Consider the following 16,945-nt stretch of genomic DNA (forward strand, 5'->3'; position numbering starts at 1 on the left):
CATCATATTCAGCTGCACAGATATAGGCATGGAATACCCGGAAGGCAAATTTAACCAGGATTTTAGTTTTGCCAAGAGATTACCACAGAAATACAGATGGTCAAGGGAAATAGTATATACAAGGGCATAAATAAGATCGACAATAGATTTTCAGCCACAGAAGAGTAGGGAAAGTACTAGAGGGAGGGACCTGGATAGACAGGAGGGGCTGTCAGAGGGCAGGATGTAGGGAATTGCATTTCAAAAAGGTTTGGGTGGTGCTAATAACAAAATTTGGAGTATGACCAAACGAGTGAGTGGATAAATTAATGAACCAGATAAGCTCTTTAGGGAAGACGAGTTCAAGCAATTGGGAGGTCAGAGTGCTTGAGACTAACCCACTTGTACATATATTGAATTCTTAAAGAATAATGACAACGATATTCCTCAGAAATAGTTGGGGTTCAGTAGAGTACAGCAATAGTCGGAGGGAGTGGGAATACACTTATGACCTAAGGGTTTCCACTGAAAGGGGAAAGTGAATGTTATAAAAGTGGAAATGAGGAAATACCTTATCCTGTAGCTCAGTGGTATTACAGAAAATAGATATTTGTTGGAGGGTCCCAGAGGAAGCAGTGTTCTCAGGGCAAAGTCAGATCTCCTGCAGAGCAAAAAGGTGAAATCAATGTTCAAAAGAACAGGTTGAGGGGTTCTGTAAATGATGCTCTGCATGTACAGAAGCAAAGGAGAAGAATTTCAGGAATTTGGAAGGAATGGTAAATAGGAAAATATGCGCATAGTGAAATTCCATAGGAAAAGAAAGTGAAGTGAAACAAGAAGCTATCCAAGGATCAAAACTAGAAAACACAAAAGAATAAACACAACTGTAAGACAATGGTAGGAGTGATTGGAAAGACAGAAAATAACAAGTGATTGGAAAAAGAAAGTAATCAAATAGTGTCACTTTAGTTAAGGTGAAAATAAATCAAATTCTTCATAAAATTGTTCACTTCTTATTTTTCATACAGTTATACTTTCTGCCATTTTCCATCCCTCTTCTTAACTCTTCTCAACTCTTCTCATCCATGTCTTTTAAGACAGCAAGCGTGACTTTAGGAACCTTGGTTGTTCCTATAGGTCCTTATAGGTTGTTTACCAGGACAAAGCTATTTGGCTCTTAAAGGCAGGGGTCCCCAGTCCTGGTCCACAGGTCAGTACCATACTGTGGCCTGTTAGGATCAGGGCTGCACAGCAGGAGATGAGCAGGCTGGAAGGGAGCATTAACACTTGAGCTCCGCCTCCTGTTAGATTCTTATAGGAACTTGAACCCTACTGTGGAACTCTAGTTTTCCTCTACCCCACCTCCAACCCAAACCCCATGCACAGAAAAATTGTCTCCCATGAAATCCGTCCCTGGAGCCCAAAAGTTTGGGATGGCTACTTAAAGGGAATTTATAAGGATCTATGATCCTTTACTCCAGTTGTTACAAATTATTTATCACTCTCTAGCTTTACTCCTAACAGCTGCTTCAAACTGCTCTGTATTCTCGCTAATGCTCAGCTAATACCAGAGGGAAACCAGAGGGCTAGTTATCCTATCTCACCACAAGTAGACAAAAGGCAAAGGAAACTCAGGCTTCACGTCTTGATATTTTCAAAGTCTTGTAGATCAAAAAAGTGAGCCCAACCTTGTTACTTACTGTGCATTTGAATCACAGCCAGAGCAACAGGTAAGAATATTAGGCACATGTGCAAATTACTAGTTGGGTTCATATTCGACAAAGACTTGGAGAGATAAACTTCAAATTAAATTTGGTTAATGTCTAGCATTTTTGTTGTTTTCGTAAGCTGATAAATTTGAGTCAATGGAATAAGTACCCTTTTTACAAAAATAAAAAGCTTGATATTAATACAACCAGTATTAGCCTTTCTAAAAATATACCAAAAAATAAAGAGCATCAACATAAAGAAGAATTTATATAAACGAATGGATAAAATAGCCAGTTAACATCAAATGGCAGTAACCGTACATTTAAGTCGACTAAATACCCCAATCAAAAGATACAGCCAAAACCTAACGGTATGCTGCATCCAGACCCATTTCACATCCAAAGATACACAAAGACTCAAAACAAAGGGATGGAGAAAGACCGACCAAATGGAGAGCAAAAATAAATAAATAAATAAATAAAAAGCAGGAGTTGCAATTCTCGCATCTGATAAAATAGATTTTAAAGCAACAAAGATATAGTGGTAAAAGGATCAATGCAACAATAAGAGCTAACGATCCTAACACCCAGATACATAAGACCCATAAAGAGATTTAGACTCAACGAGACAGAAAATTGATGAGCACAACAGGACTTGAACTCAGATCCGGAACAAGTAAACTTAATAAATATTTATAGAGCTCTCCATTTTAAATACACAAAATATACATTCTCCACTTTAAATACACAAAATATTAATTGGCCATTATTAATACCCATTTTTAGAATAAAGCCATATTCCTGTTCTCTCTCCCTCTTTTTCTTCCTCTTTCTTCCTCTCCTTCACTTCTTTTTTTCTTTCTTTCTTCTTTCCTTTCAAAAAAGAAAGGAAAAGAAAAGAAAAAACACAAGGCGGCAGGGCATGGTGCCTCATACCTGTAATCCCAGCACTTTGGGAGGCTAAGGAAGGTGGAACACCTGAAGTCAGGAGTTCCAGACCAACCTGGGCAACATGGCAAAACCTGGTCAAAAGAAAAAGAAAAAAAAAGCTTGATTTGTGTACAGGCATTTATTTGATGTATTTATTATGTAATTTAAAGGTGAGAGGACTTAACAAATTTATTTCAATGTAATTAGCTTGAGCTTAATTATTGTGCATTTTTTAGTCCTGTTATAGTTATACTTTTCTCAGATGACAGAGCTCCTCAGGAAATTATTGATGCTTATATATTTTGTTTAATAAAATTTAACCAAGCAAGTAAAAATCAAAAGGATGACATTGTATTTCAGATGCAGATCAAATTAGGTCTGGTTTGTGTAAATGTTTTGCTTTATTTGCTTTACTATGAAGCACAATTTTCCACACTTTTTTTTACCAGTCATCAAACTCTTATCTGCTCTTCATGATCTCTGTTAATTAACCCTTCCCATTTTTATAAAGTTTTTAACCTTTTACAATACCCTAAAGGTTTCTAAAGTCTGTAATTTGTTCTGGAGTTAAGACCAAGGAGAAATTGGTATACAAATCTCACAGAGGTATTTTTGATCATTTCTAGCTTCTAGCAAAGTTAGAACCAGTAGAAAAGAGCAAAAGCCATCTAAAAATATTGAGAGATGATGCTATTTTGACAGCAGGATGGCTCCTAAATCTATTTTCAAGTTAACTCATTGTAAATGTTAACAAACATTTGATTTAAACTTATTAAAATGTATAAATATATAAACATTCATTTTAGAAAAGGAAAATTAGCTTAATATTGTGTCAGGAATGGCATTTATGGGCCAGTTTTTTAGAATATTGATTTCAATGGAACTGATATATAATCTATAATATGCTGCCTCATCTGCATGCCACAGAAAAATGTTTCACTTCAACTCCATACTGCTAAACTACAGAGTTCTGTGAAAAGTGGCTTGTGATCTCAAACACACCTTCATGAAATCCTGCATCTTATTTCTCAACCAGTACTAATATATGATCTTTATTGCCAAAAGTGTCTAACTTCACTCTGCTCAGCATATTATGGTGGGTAATCTTACCATCTTTCCACTAATTTACTGAGCCCAAAGATTCAAGTGAAACCTACTAATCAGTCTCTGCTTTTGAGACAAACTCAACAAAAGAGAAAATAAAGTTATTAGGAATGCCTTGCAAATTGTATGTGCTCCTAGTGACAACTGAGTGGGTTCTTCACTAAACTTTAAGAACATCAGTTGGAGAATCTATCATAGTATTTTTGTGGGGAAGGTCACTGTCAAATAGTCACTTTTTATATCACTGAGAAGGTCTTATCTTATTGGTCTTTCTTCTGTCTTCTGACATTATTCCCATCTCCTTGACATTTTCAAAGATTGGTTTAGTTTTAATGAGCTCCATCTATAAATTTTTCACACAACTCAGGATATAACTCACCCAGATATAGAAGCTTCCTTTGCTGGATCAGTCACCTTACTCAACCTAATGTTCCCAACTCCATCGATGTTGACTGTACACAAGACTCATGACTTATGATCCACATCTTCTATATGGAGTAACTCACAGTTATGCTTGCTTTAAAATTCTATCAGTGTGTACCTGATCCTTCAAACAACAATTTGCTATCAGAAATAAGCTAGCAATTTGTTGTTACAGATACTTTAAGAAGTGATTGATGAAAAGTCACTGAGTATATTAAGGGTCATTTTATTACCCTCATTATTCATTAAGACAACTTGAAGTAGAATCTGTAAGTGCTAATATTAAAGCTTTTTAAATTTTCTTTTTGGCTTGTTGCAATATTTTCCTTTTTGTAGGAGTGATTTGACTACTACTTGCATTTGTATAGTTTTTACATTTCATGTGGTATTTTAATAATCTCAGTCTATTACCATATACAATTAAAATATAACTTTTAAAAATGAAAGAAAAAATCTTCCTCTTATTACTACTCAGGTATAAACTTTAGCATGTGAGAATGAAAATTTATTAAATGTTTATTCTCTGGAGTCTTATGAATAACTATAAAACCATTGCAACCACAAAACAAGAAACAGAATGATCATTTCCTAATACATTGGGATAAATTACCACTTGGCTTTTAATCAATGGGTTTGGACTAGAGATGCAGATAATTGTGTGACTTAATTTGTATTGTTTTTATAGTCCTTTTGAGATGCTATGAATAAACAGTTTTTGGGCATAAGTTACAAAAAGTGAAGCAAAGTTTTTAGGGCTTACATGCTGTATTAGCCATCTAATGTGTAGAACTTATGGAAAAAATTCAAAAGAGGAGAAAAAGTTTTAAATTGTTTATCTATACATTTAGTTATTCATCTACTCTGTTATTTAAAAATTACTGACCTCACTGGGTTTAATGACCCCACTGGGTTTAATGACCCCCAAGTTTAGAAAGTAGCTAATTTATCTTTGTCTTTGAATTAGTGCTCACCATTTTGTCTTACCAGTCAAGATTTCCAAGAAGCTTGCTAAATGCCCACTGTATCCAGTATCAATAATATTCATAAATAAGATGGACTCAAAGAAAAACATTTTCATATCAAATGCCTTTAATAGTAATTTCACAAGTGTACTGAATATTCAGATTATGTTTCAAATTAACATAATATAAAATTCAATAGTTATTCCGGTTATGTTAATTTTTGAAAATTATTCTAAAAATTACAGAATTTATATTCATCTTTCATTCTTTAACACTGTATTTTCAAATTCTCTATTTTTCCCTGATGTTAACTTTTTCAGAAATCTTGCTATTTTATCTACATATGAATTTTTCAGCATGAAGTCATTTATTACATTCCTTCATCATTCTATTTAATTTCTATAATATCTGAGTAATTAAAATGTTTATTTTGCTTCACAAAAATAAATTTAAAAACATAATACTCAAGTTTTTAAAAAGAGTTTTCATTTTTTAATGGAATTAATAAAAGGGAAGGAGACAGGTTGTGCCCATTGGAAGAAAATGCAGGGAATTTGTACAGAAAATGCAGGGGAAAATGTACATAGAAAACATTGACTGTCCTTTCCTCTGAGATTAGAAAGTTCTGGGGTAAAGAAAAAAAAGGGAAAAACATCCCTGAGGGGATAGTTCTGTGGCTCTTAAAAAGTGTGATGACCATATTGTATTGAAAAGAAGCAGCTGAATTGTCTAAGGGAAAGCAAAAGACAATGTTTTCTGTTGTGAAAATTTCAAGCTTCAGTGACTCTCCGAGTGCAAAATATAACAGACATGTTTCCATTCTTTGAAAAGTATGGGTAGCTGAAAGTGAATTTAAAAAATTCAATACAACAAGGTATTGCATACAGTAAGCATAGACGAATGTTAAAAATATATTATTTTCTCCTTTAAAAATTATGGGATGAATAATTTTCACTTCCTAACACATTTTGCTTCCAAATTAGTAACTTAGCTATATGCTGGGCTTAATATCTAGGTGAGGAGTTGATAGGTGCAGCCACCTATCACCCACCATGACACAAGTTTACCTGTGTAACAAACCTGCACATTCTGCTCATGTACCCCCAACTTAATGAATAGAAACAAGAAGTCCCTAAAAAATAATGTATGAAAAATAAATAATAAATATTAAAGAGACAAATATTTTCAAGTGCTAATGAAGACACGTTATGTTTTGGTACCATGCTAGATACTGCACTTGGGAATTCAAAAGAAATAAAAGGCATGGTCTTTTTACTCTAGAATCTTTGAACTTATAGGAAATACTATGGGAACAATTCTGGGAATTTAGAGTAAATACTTTTTCCTTAATTTTCTAGACTGTGGACTTTATCCTGCAGCCAGGAGTTGTATATGCAATGGGTAAGGGGCGCAGATGTGATACATTATTGAACACATTTCATCAAGCAGTGCATGGACAAAACGAAGTGTTAGGGAGATTGATTTGGAGACTGACATGTAAGATTAAATTCTTACAACACTGAATGTATAAAATCAAATTTGGAAGTTTTGAATTACTTATTATATGACTCTAGAAGGGTGAGAAGTACAAATCTGAGCTTATTTACAATTGTTGTCTACCAAATAGGCCTTATGGCAGAGATTTTAGTTTACTTATCTTGGGGACTCTTGGCAGCTGATTATTCCCTTGAGTAAAGAACAGTTCCCCTCCAAAAGCCTGTGGAAGTGAAAAGATGTGAATGACCTGTGCTGTGGATTTGATGTGCACATCCCTGCAAATGAGTGAGTGAATTGTTTCTTAAGCTGGAGACATGGTACAGCCAGGGAAACATGCTTGGCTTTGGTGTTTCTGAGAATTTAAATACGTAAGAATGATCTGGGTTCATTATGGTCCTACCAACATTGTGTTCAGCAAAGCTCAGTAGTCTCCATAGATGTCAAGTGATGATTCAGTTCCACTAGCCTGTGTGTTTCCCAAGGTAGAGCCTGATCTATCTTTCTACTTTCTCCCTCAGAGGCAGTACAGGAGGATTCATGGCTCCTGATGTTCCTTTTTAACGTTGTTTACCTCTAATGTCCCTGAATGAGCTGCAGGGCATTGTATTTTATACTTGCGTGACTCCTTCAAGCTGAAAATTTGGCTTAGAAAGAGCTAATGTGTGTTTTCACGTGGCTTCCATGTTAAGAAAGATAGCAAAAAACATAATCCTTCAACAATCATCCACCCTCTTGGATGTGCATGTGGAGTTGACAGAGCAGGTGGTGATGTCCCACAAGCTCTCGCCACCACTCATCCAAAGTCATACTTTCTCAGGGTTGCCCTGTTACAACCACTGCTTTTGGTGTAATGAGTGAGTCCCAATAATTCTTGCACTAAGCCCAGAACTAATATTTTAAAGATAAAAATATTTCTTCTCAAGTTTTTTTAAATTGCACATGTGTGGATATATGTACCTACACATATACACACTATTTTATAGTATTACTTAATGAAAAGTTTTATACTGCACTATTTAAAAATACATTTTAGTGTTACTTAATCCATTTGGAGACAGTGTTAATAAATTAAGTGGCAAGTTTAATTTTTCTTGTGTACATATTTTCACTTTATAGAAATAATTTCTCTTTATTCAGTTTTGGCTAATGGTTATTTTTTTCTTGAATAATATCTCACTCTAACACAGATCTCCTATGTAGTTAGTTATATTGTGGATAAGATCACACAGATCTTTGCTCAAAAGTTGGCATTTCCATTTGACTCTTTAGATAGTTATTTAATCTTTCTATAAAATGAGAATAATAATAATACCATTCGGAGAACTGTTAGAGTTAATAATGCATGTACTATAATTTGCACTGTGCCTGGCACATAGTAAGCAGCCAATTAATTCTATCTGAACTTCATTTAGTATATAGTCCCTGATATATACTAGCAATGTAATAATTAAACAGCAGGAACAAAGGAAGGTGGGGAAAGGAAGAGAAAAGGAAAGGGGAAGAGAAAAGGGAAAGGAAGAAGCAAAAGGGGAAGGGACTCTCTTGAATAAGACAAAATCCTAGATGTATTACAAAGTATTGTAATGATCTATTTGCACATCTTTCTCTCCCACAAAACTGTAAGCATCATGCAGGCCAGAAGGATTGTGTTGTTTTCATATCTGTGGCATCCAGAACTATTGATACGTTATCTTACAAGTAGATACACACATATTTTTAAGTGAACTAAACAAATAAAAATATGTACTTATAGGATAACATTTGTTTAATGTCTGTCACCATATTAAATTGTAAACTTCATGAAAGTAAGGAATGCACTTGGTATTTTTTTTTCATCCCTATATCTTTTTCAGTTAGTAGAATACTTGGTGCAGTAAATGGGTGTATTGGACTTCAGGGAAGAAATTTCCACAGGTTTCTACATCCCTGGGTAGGCTGATCTATAAGTAGCACCTCTTACATGAGCACAAGAGAAATAATCCTGGAAGGCAATACCATGAATTAGGTAGTCAATTTTTTGGTAACATTGCAGATGTTCATTGCTTTACCTTGTACTGTACAACATCCAGGAAATCCTGTGAACATGAAATCTACTTAAAAATTACAACACTAAAGGTAATTTTACTATCATTATGTTAGGCATTTAAAATATCTTTGAGAATATTTTCAATTACAATGTGTTGTTGGTTATTCTCAGTATGTGCTGATAGCCTTTGTCCCCAGGACTTAGGATTTCAGACAGCCTTGTTCCACCTCTATGAGGCTAGAGAGCAATCTGAGATCAGTTCACTGTAAGAATTGGGGTTGATCACGCAGGATGTTGCCTGGCCATGTAACTCCCAGAGTTGCCTGTGAGGTTACCCAAACAAGCTCTTTTCACCCGCAGTAAGAAATTACAAGAGGTAGCCATCCCATGTTGGGAAAGCTTCTTACCATTTCTGCTGTCATTTTGATTTTTGCTTTTCGAGTATCTAACAAAGAAAATGGATCCCATGGGACAACTCTCACACTTGTTACCCTCCATTTCCTCAGTCTAACTGAGTGTAAGTGATGGAACTGTGTTTTAATGGCCCACTCTCCCAAACACCCTCCTAACCCTTCAGCAGAGCTGCTTTGTAGCTGACAAATATGACAGGCAAGGCTAACGAACCCTTAGGCCAGCAATATTCTCATCTTTAATCCATCATAGACATCAAAAAATAATGAGATTTCTTGAAACCATGCCAGCAGTGAGCTCATATGACACTGAGATGATGAATTTACTCAACCATTTACAAAGAAGTAGCCAGCACACCAAAAGACCCAGGTAATTTCACAAGGCAGAGCGGCACTGACTGCAAACATTAATGTTTGCCACATTTTCTAGGTGGTATCTAGTCCTATAATCTAGTCCATTTGAATTTTTATCCCTGATTCTAAGTTGTGTCTTTTATTTCTTAGTGTGTCACATGGGAATTTAATTCTACCATCCTTCTCCTGGGAAAGCTGATAAGAGATACTCAAGCTTATGTGCATCATGCTATTGCTGCTATAAAATTGTTAAAATGAGACATTTTTAAAAGATAGTTATTTTTTAAAAAATGGAGAATTTGTATTTGTTGTTTCTTTGTATTTTAAAATTTAAGTTTAACTGGTCTAATCTGGGGGAACTGAATGTGATTTTGTAGTTTTGGGTATTTGATTTTTATTATATTGACAAATTATAAGTACATATAGAATACTTAAATATACATATGTGGTGAAAAGAATGTTACAATTTTGGAATACACTGTGGAATACATAAATTTTGCTAACTAACATCTATCCCCTCAAGTATTAACATTATTTTGTGATATCATTTGAAATGTACTCTCTTAGTAATATTGAAAGGTACAGTAGTCAATTATAAGCGAAGTTTACCATGGTGTACAATAGATCTAAAAAAAAATCATATTTGTTCTTTCTTTTTTTTTTGGGACGGAGTTTTGCTCTTGTTACCCAGGTTGGAGTGCAATGGCGTGATCTCGGCTCACTGCAACCTCCGCCTCCTGGGTTCAGGCAATTCTCCTGCCTCAGCCTCCTGAGTAGCTGGGATTACAGGCACGCACCACCATGCCCAGCTAATTTTTTGTATTTTTAGTAGAGACGGGTTTCACCATGCTGACCCGGATGGTCTCGATCTCTTGACCTCGTGATTCACCCTCCTCGGCCTCCCAAAGTGCTGGGATTACAGGCGTGAGCCACATATTTGTTCTTTCTAAGAGGCTTGTACCCTTCAATTACCATCTCCCCATTCTCAACCCTCTCTCTGCCCCAGATAATCAGCTTTCTACTTTCTGCTTCTATGAGTTAAATTGCCTTAGATTTCACATTAAGTGAGAACCTGTGCTTTTTGTGTTTGGCTATTTCATTTAGCATAATGTTGTCCAGTTTCTTCCACATTGTCACAATTGACAGAATTTCTTTCCTTTTTAAGGCAGAATAGTATTACATCGGATACATATACCACATTTTCTTTATCCTTTCATCCCTTGATGGACATTTAGGTTGGTTCCATATCTTGGCTATTGTGAATAGTGCTGCAGTGAACATGGAAATGCAGACATATATATATTTGACATTCTGATTTCAGATCTTTGGGTAAATATTCAATAGTGGGACTGCTAAACTCTAAACTGTTTTTCATAATTGTTGTGCTGATTTACATTCTTACCTACAGTGTGTAAGGATTCTCTTGTCTCTACAACCTTGCTAACATTTACCATTTGTCTTCTGATAATAGATATTCTAACAGGTGTGAAGTGGTTTTAATTTGCATCTTCTTATGATTAGTAATGTTGAGCATTTTCTCATGTCTCTAATAGCCATTTGTATGTCTTTTTTGAGAAATGTCTATTCAGGTCCTTTGTTCATTTTATAAACAAAGTAGTTGTTTTCTTTCTATAGAGTTGTTTGAGTTCCTTATATGTTTTGGATATGGATCTCTTATCAGATGTATGACTTGGCAAATATTTTCTCCTAAACTGTAGGTTCTCTTTACTCTGTTCATTGTTTCCTTTATTGTGCAGACACTTTAAATTTTGATGTAAATTTTAAATTTGTCTACTTTCACTTTTGTTACCTATGCTTTTAGGGTCATATCTAAAAAAAATCATTGCCCAAATCAATGTAATATAATTTTTCTTCTATGTTTTCTTCTAGGAGTTTCATAATTTCAAGTCTTATGTTTAAAGTCTTTAATGCATTTTGAGATGATTTTTGTCCATATGATTTTTTCCTTTATTCTGCTGATGTGGTGTGTCATATTTATCAATTTGAATATGTCAAATCATTTTTGTATCTCAGAGATAAATCCCTCCTGATTATGGTGAATGATCCTATTACTGTGTTGCTGATTTCAGCTTGTTAGTATTTAGTTGTGGATTTTTGCATCATGCTCATTAATGATATTGGCCTGTAGTTTTCTTTTCTGTGATGTCCTTGTCTGGCTTTGGTATATGAAAAATATCAGCCTTGTAAACAGAGTTTGGAAGCGTTCCCTTCTCTTTCATTTCTTGAAAAAATTTGTAGAGAATTGGCATTAACTATGTTACTGACAAAGCTAGTCCCCCAAAAGATGGGGTCTTTCTCTGTCCAGTATCACAAAGCCAACACATGAAACAACATGTCAAGCAGTGCAGGAATTATTCAGTGGCCATGGGATTGAGAATTAAGAGCATGGCTCACAATTCAACTTCTCAACTGGGGAAGGGTGAAGGTGTTAAAACGTAGGATTTCTCTAATGAAGGGCTTAGGCATTAAAAGTGAGAAGAGGAATATCCATGTCTTTTCTGGTAATAGAAGGGAGATGTCCTGGAACCTGAGTGCTGCCTTTCCCTTTGTCCTTTCACGGCTTCCTTTGGTCATTGTCATGGTGGCTGTCAGCGGTCACAGTGCCGTTTAGCATGGAAATGTGATCATACTGGAGCTTGAGGTCTTTCTGAAGAGATTTGATTGGCTATCTTGGTCCTTACCAGTCTGAGCTGGTAAAAAAATTCAAAGGGAATTTTTTTATTACAGGTGTCCTGTTTCTTAAAGTTAAAAAGAGTTAAGGCTGGGTAGAAATTTAGCTATGTCATGTTGCCATTACACTGTGCAAAAAATTCTTCCTTTTCTCTATATTTAGTCCTCATTCTTAAGGGGCACAAAAGGATGAAGGTCAATCGTCTGTAACTTCTTTAAGCTAAATCTGGGTGTTGATATTGGACCTATTTAGAGGAGTGAATTTTTCCCTAGCTAGTCTTAAATAGGTCTGATTATCTCCTGTGTATAAGCCTAGCTGGTCGTAGTGCTATATGGCCTCAACTTGCTTAGACACAAAAGAAACAAGGTGGTTTAAGAAACAGGGCCCAAAGTCAAGAGAAGTAAGATGACAGCTAAAGTGCCCAGGAAGGGCAAGAACCATGTGAGATTCGGGATGGCTTGTTTGATAATTTTTCCACATACCCTGAGGGCCCATACCCTTTTGATTAAATTGGTGCAACCACTTGGTCTGGTTGTAGACTATTTTAATGTATTTTTCTATTTATCTGAAATTATTTACCCAAGCACAGCAGGAAGAGTCGGTGACTACACATACCTTAACTTGTTCTACCAAGACGCCATCAAAAGCCAGACGGTTATCATGCATGATGTTGGCTAGTGAGTCTAGGGAGACTATGAGGCTGGTAAGGCCATCGCCAGTCTTATAGGCCAGAGTTTCTATAACTGTTTTGAAGCTGTGGAGGGTAACTTTATTGTAGGTGAACCTTCCCTATGAGGTGAGGAGATTGCCCACTATCCTGATAGCAGCCAGAATAAGCCAAATCACCACTTTATTCCTTAAGCAAAAGGGGGTGGAAAACAATTAAATATTTTGACTTGTCTGGAGATTGGATACCCTAGCTGCACTGTCCTTGATATCATGTGTTTTCAAAACAGGCATAGGCTCTGGATGAAACAAGGTGACTCCAAGAGCAAAGGTAAGAGTACCTACAAGCAAGACAAGTCGATTAAGTCTTGGCAGAAAGTACATGCAGGTGCAAGGTAACTTATCTGTTCGAAGTTTCTTGTCCATCCTTCTGAACAGGAACCTCAGATCTGAGAGTGCTTTAGTTCCGTAAGTGGGACTTTCTTCCTTTGGTTCCAGCCTTTATCTGGGTGTGGTAGACCCAAGGCGCCACTCCCTGTAACTCTAAGGCAGAGTTAGTTCTGAAAATTACCAGATATGGTCTTGTCTATTTAGGTTCTAAATAATCTGTGATTTTTCCACTTTTAGATTTTTAACGAAACCCAGTCCTGGATTGGAAAAGATAAAGGATTAAGTGAGATGGTGAGGGTAATCCTTGAATCCTATAGCCCTGAAGTGTCTCTATTAATTTTCTAATTTGGGTGGTATATGTTACTTTTTGCATGTTTCTGAGGATCTCCTGTTACTTTCCCAGACCTGGACCCATCAGCCACACATTAGCTCATAAAGGCTCAGTTTGACTTTTCCTTTTGGAGTGTTTCTTATTTTTCACAAGGCTGTGGGGAGTAATGAAATCCATGAAAGATTGGCTTTCTGGCTTACTTTGGCTAAACTCCTTTTAAGGGTCTGGTTGGTGTGCTCTATTTTACCTGAGACTATGTTCTCCAGGTGGTACATGGGGATCATTTTATTTCTAAGCCCCAAGAAGCAGCCTTGGTAATGAAAGCTATAAATGCTGGTCCATTATTGCTTTGGATTGACCAATGCAGCTTGAATCTGGTGACTTTTGCCACCTCATGTGCAATTTCAGTGTGGGTGTCAATGGCTTCTACCCATCCTGAAAAGGTATCATAAGAACCAGGAGGTGTATAAGTTTTTAGAGCCTCTGGGCATTACTGTGAAACAGATTTGCTGATCTTTCCCTGGGTGTCTACCTTGGTACTTAACCAGATGAGTGGGTCTCCCTTCCCTTTTCCCCACCCACTGCATGAGGTGGATATTAAGGTTATTAACATAGCAGAAGGGGTTAGTCTCAACCACCTCTTTGATTAGCTCCATGAGGTTTCGGCAGTTATACCTTTGCAAAGCCAGTTATAAAGGGCCTCCTGACCAGTGAGTGTTAGAATGGGTTTTGCTTTAATGATCAGCAAGGCAACTTTTTGGGAAAAGAAATGTCCATGAAGGCTTATTAGCCGTCCTGACTAATCAATAATTTTGGTATAACCCCATTTGGAGGCTTTTTTCGATTCATTTTGAGAGTAAAACAAGGTAAAAAAAGCAAGACCCAGGAAAGAAGGCAAAAGTGGCATTTGGAAAGTGACCTTTCCTAAAGCCACCTGTTTTGACACTAGATTGGCTGTATTATTTTAAGTACCTTAACATCCCCCTTCTGGTGGCTGTGGCAATGAACTACTGCGACCTGGGTGGCTAGTTTTCTTACAGTCTCTAATAACCTTAAAATGATGGTGCCATTTTTGACATGTTTATTGTCAGAGGTTAAAGTGCCCCTTTCCCTCCAACTAGTGCTATGTGTGTAAGATGGAATATTAGTGCCTGGAATCAGTGTATACTTGAAGGCCTTCCCTTCATCCAACTTTTATGCCCAGGTTAGAGCAATGAGCTCTGCCTTCTGTCCCCTAAAAGATAGGGCCTCCTGCTTTCACGCTTAAATGTTGGCATTTTCCAAGACCACATGGGCCTGCCACGTGCCCATCCTGGGCCTATAAAAACCTAAGACCCTAGCAGGCAGACACACAGGTGGCCAGATGTCAAGAGGAACACGTCGGCGGAAGAAGACACAAGGAGCTGGATGGAGAGAGGATGGGGAGGGAGCACGCCAGCAGAAGAGCACACCGACCCACGCTGGCAGGCATGCTAGCAGGCCGTAGCCCATCCACCGGGGGATGAGGCAGAGTTTAGCCGGGCAGTCTGATATGTCAGTGGTTTTTATGGATATAAGAGAACAAACACTAAGAGGGGTAAGCAGAGAGAAGCAGAGAAGGACACACATATGCACACACACACACGAGCACACACAAAATTTACCATAGGTTGTTTCCTGATCCTGTAGTCTAGACTGTCAGCCTTTCCATTCTTCACTCATCTTTTCAAGAGCCTTTTGCAGGCCCTCTACTTCAGACATAACCACTCTTCAGCTCTTTTCTCACCTTTGCAGAGACACTTAAGGGAGTCTCAGGATATAAGGAGCCATTTACTGAGGATGGGACAGTGATGTGGTGCCAAGAGTCCCCATGCACAACCTGGGCATAATCCTGGGCAAATATTCTGTCATACATCGCTCAGGGGGTCCTTTCCAGTACAGTTTTATGACCCTTTGCCTGCATGCTTACTCTCTTACAACAATTATATATTACATTTCTCAGAGCTGATCCCTGGCACCGAGAGTCAGGACAAACTTATATTCTTTGTCAGCTGATGCTGTCAGCCAGTTGCTGGGTCTCCAGGGGGATAAGGGGCATCCCAAATAGGGAGGTGGACCATCTAGTCCAGGGTCTTACGCTGGGTCACCAGTTTTGTTACTGACAAGGTTGGACCCCTATAAGATGGAGTACTTCCCTGTTCAGTGTCATGAAACCAAATATAGGAAACTGAAAGTAAGTTTCAAGCAGTGCCGACTTTATCTGGTGGCCATGGAATTGAGAAGTGGGAGCATGGCTCGTGAATCAACTTCTTGACTAGCAAAGGGTGAGCAAGTTAAAATATGGGGTATCTCTAATGCATTGGGGTGGACAGTAAAAACAAGGGAAAGGATATTAATGTCTCAGAAATGGGTGGTGAACTTTTTGGAAATGAAGTGCTTCCTCCCTTGTTGTTCCTTTTATGGCTTCTTTTGATCATTGTCACAGCAACTGTTAACCATCATGGCACTGATGGTAGTGTCATTAAATGTAGAAGTGGTATTATAATAAACCCTCAGGACTTTTTGAAGTCATTTAATTGGCTATCTTGCTTCTAACCAGCCTCAGAACAAAGAGTTCTGGTTCTAACCAATCTGATTGCAAGGAGAATTTTTATCATAGGCATCCTGTTTCTTAAAGATAAGCAGAGTTAGGGCTGGGTAGAAATTCAACTATGTCACATAGGCATTATCCCAGGTAACTGTTGTTTAAATTCTTGGTAGAATCCAACAATGATGCTATCAGGTCCTGGAATTTCCTTTGTTGGAAGACTCCCCCCAACTCCCCACCCCCCACAGACAGAGTCTTTCTCTGTCACCCAGACCGGAGTGTAGTGCAGCAATCTCAGCTTACTGCAACCCCTGCCTCCTAGGCTCAAGTAATTCTTGTACCTCAGCCTCCTCAGTAGCTGAAATTACAGGCATGTGTCACCATGTCTGGCTAAGTTTTTCGTATTTTTAGTAGAGATGGGGTTTCACCATGTTGGCCAGGCTGGTCTGGAACTCCCAGCCTCAAGGTGATCTGCCTGCCTTGGCCTCCCAGAGTGCTAGAATTATAGGCATGAGCCACTGCACCCAGGTGAAGAATTTTCATTACTGATTGAATCTCTTTACTCATTATTTCAAAGCATCTTTATTTTTAATGCCTCTTTTACATTTTTTGGTCTGTTGAGACTTTCTGTTTGTGTGTGTGTGTGTGTGTGTGTGATTCAGTCAAGGTAGGTTGTATGTGTCTAGGAATTTATTCATTTCTGGTGGGTTATCCAATTTTTGGCATATAATTGCTTATAACAGTCTCTTATGATTTTTGTATTTATCTGATGTCATTTATAATGTCTCCTCTCTAATATGTTGTTTTATGTATTTGAGTCTTTTTGTTTTTCTTTAAAGACTTGGAAATTTTATCTTAAAAAAAAAACCTCTTAGTTTTGTTAATCTTTTGTATTGTTTTCCTAGT

At 37.3% G+C, this 16,945-nt stretch overlaps 1 long non-coding RNA gene across 1 annotated transcript in view; it reads left to right on the plus strand.

Annotated features, from left to right (window-relative positions):
• Nucleotides 1-12,223: 12,223 nt before the first annotated feature.
• LOC144581505 (uncharacterized) overlaps nt 12,224-16,945 on the plus strand; it is a 70,500-nt gene continuing 65,778 nt past the window's right edge. The window contains exons 1-3 of the long non-coding RNA XR_013532394.1: nt 12,224-12,516; nt 12,671-12,763; nt 13,043-13,147. This is a non-coding gene — a long non-coding RNA (uncharacterized LOC144581505). The remainder of the gene's footprint in view (nt 12,517-12,670; nt 12,764-13,042; nt 13,148-16,945) is intronic.

Source organism: Callithrix jacchus, chromosome 2, assembly GCF_049354715.1.
Source record: "Callithrix jacchus isolate 240 chromosome 2, calJac240_pri, whole genome shotgun sequence".
NCBI lineage: Eukaryota > Metazoa > Chordata > Mammalia > Primates > Cebidae > Callithrix > Callithrix jacchus.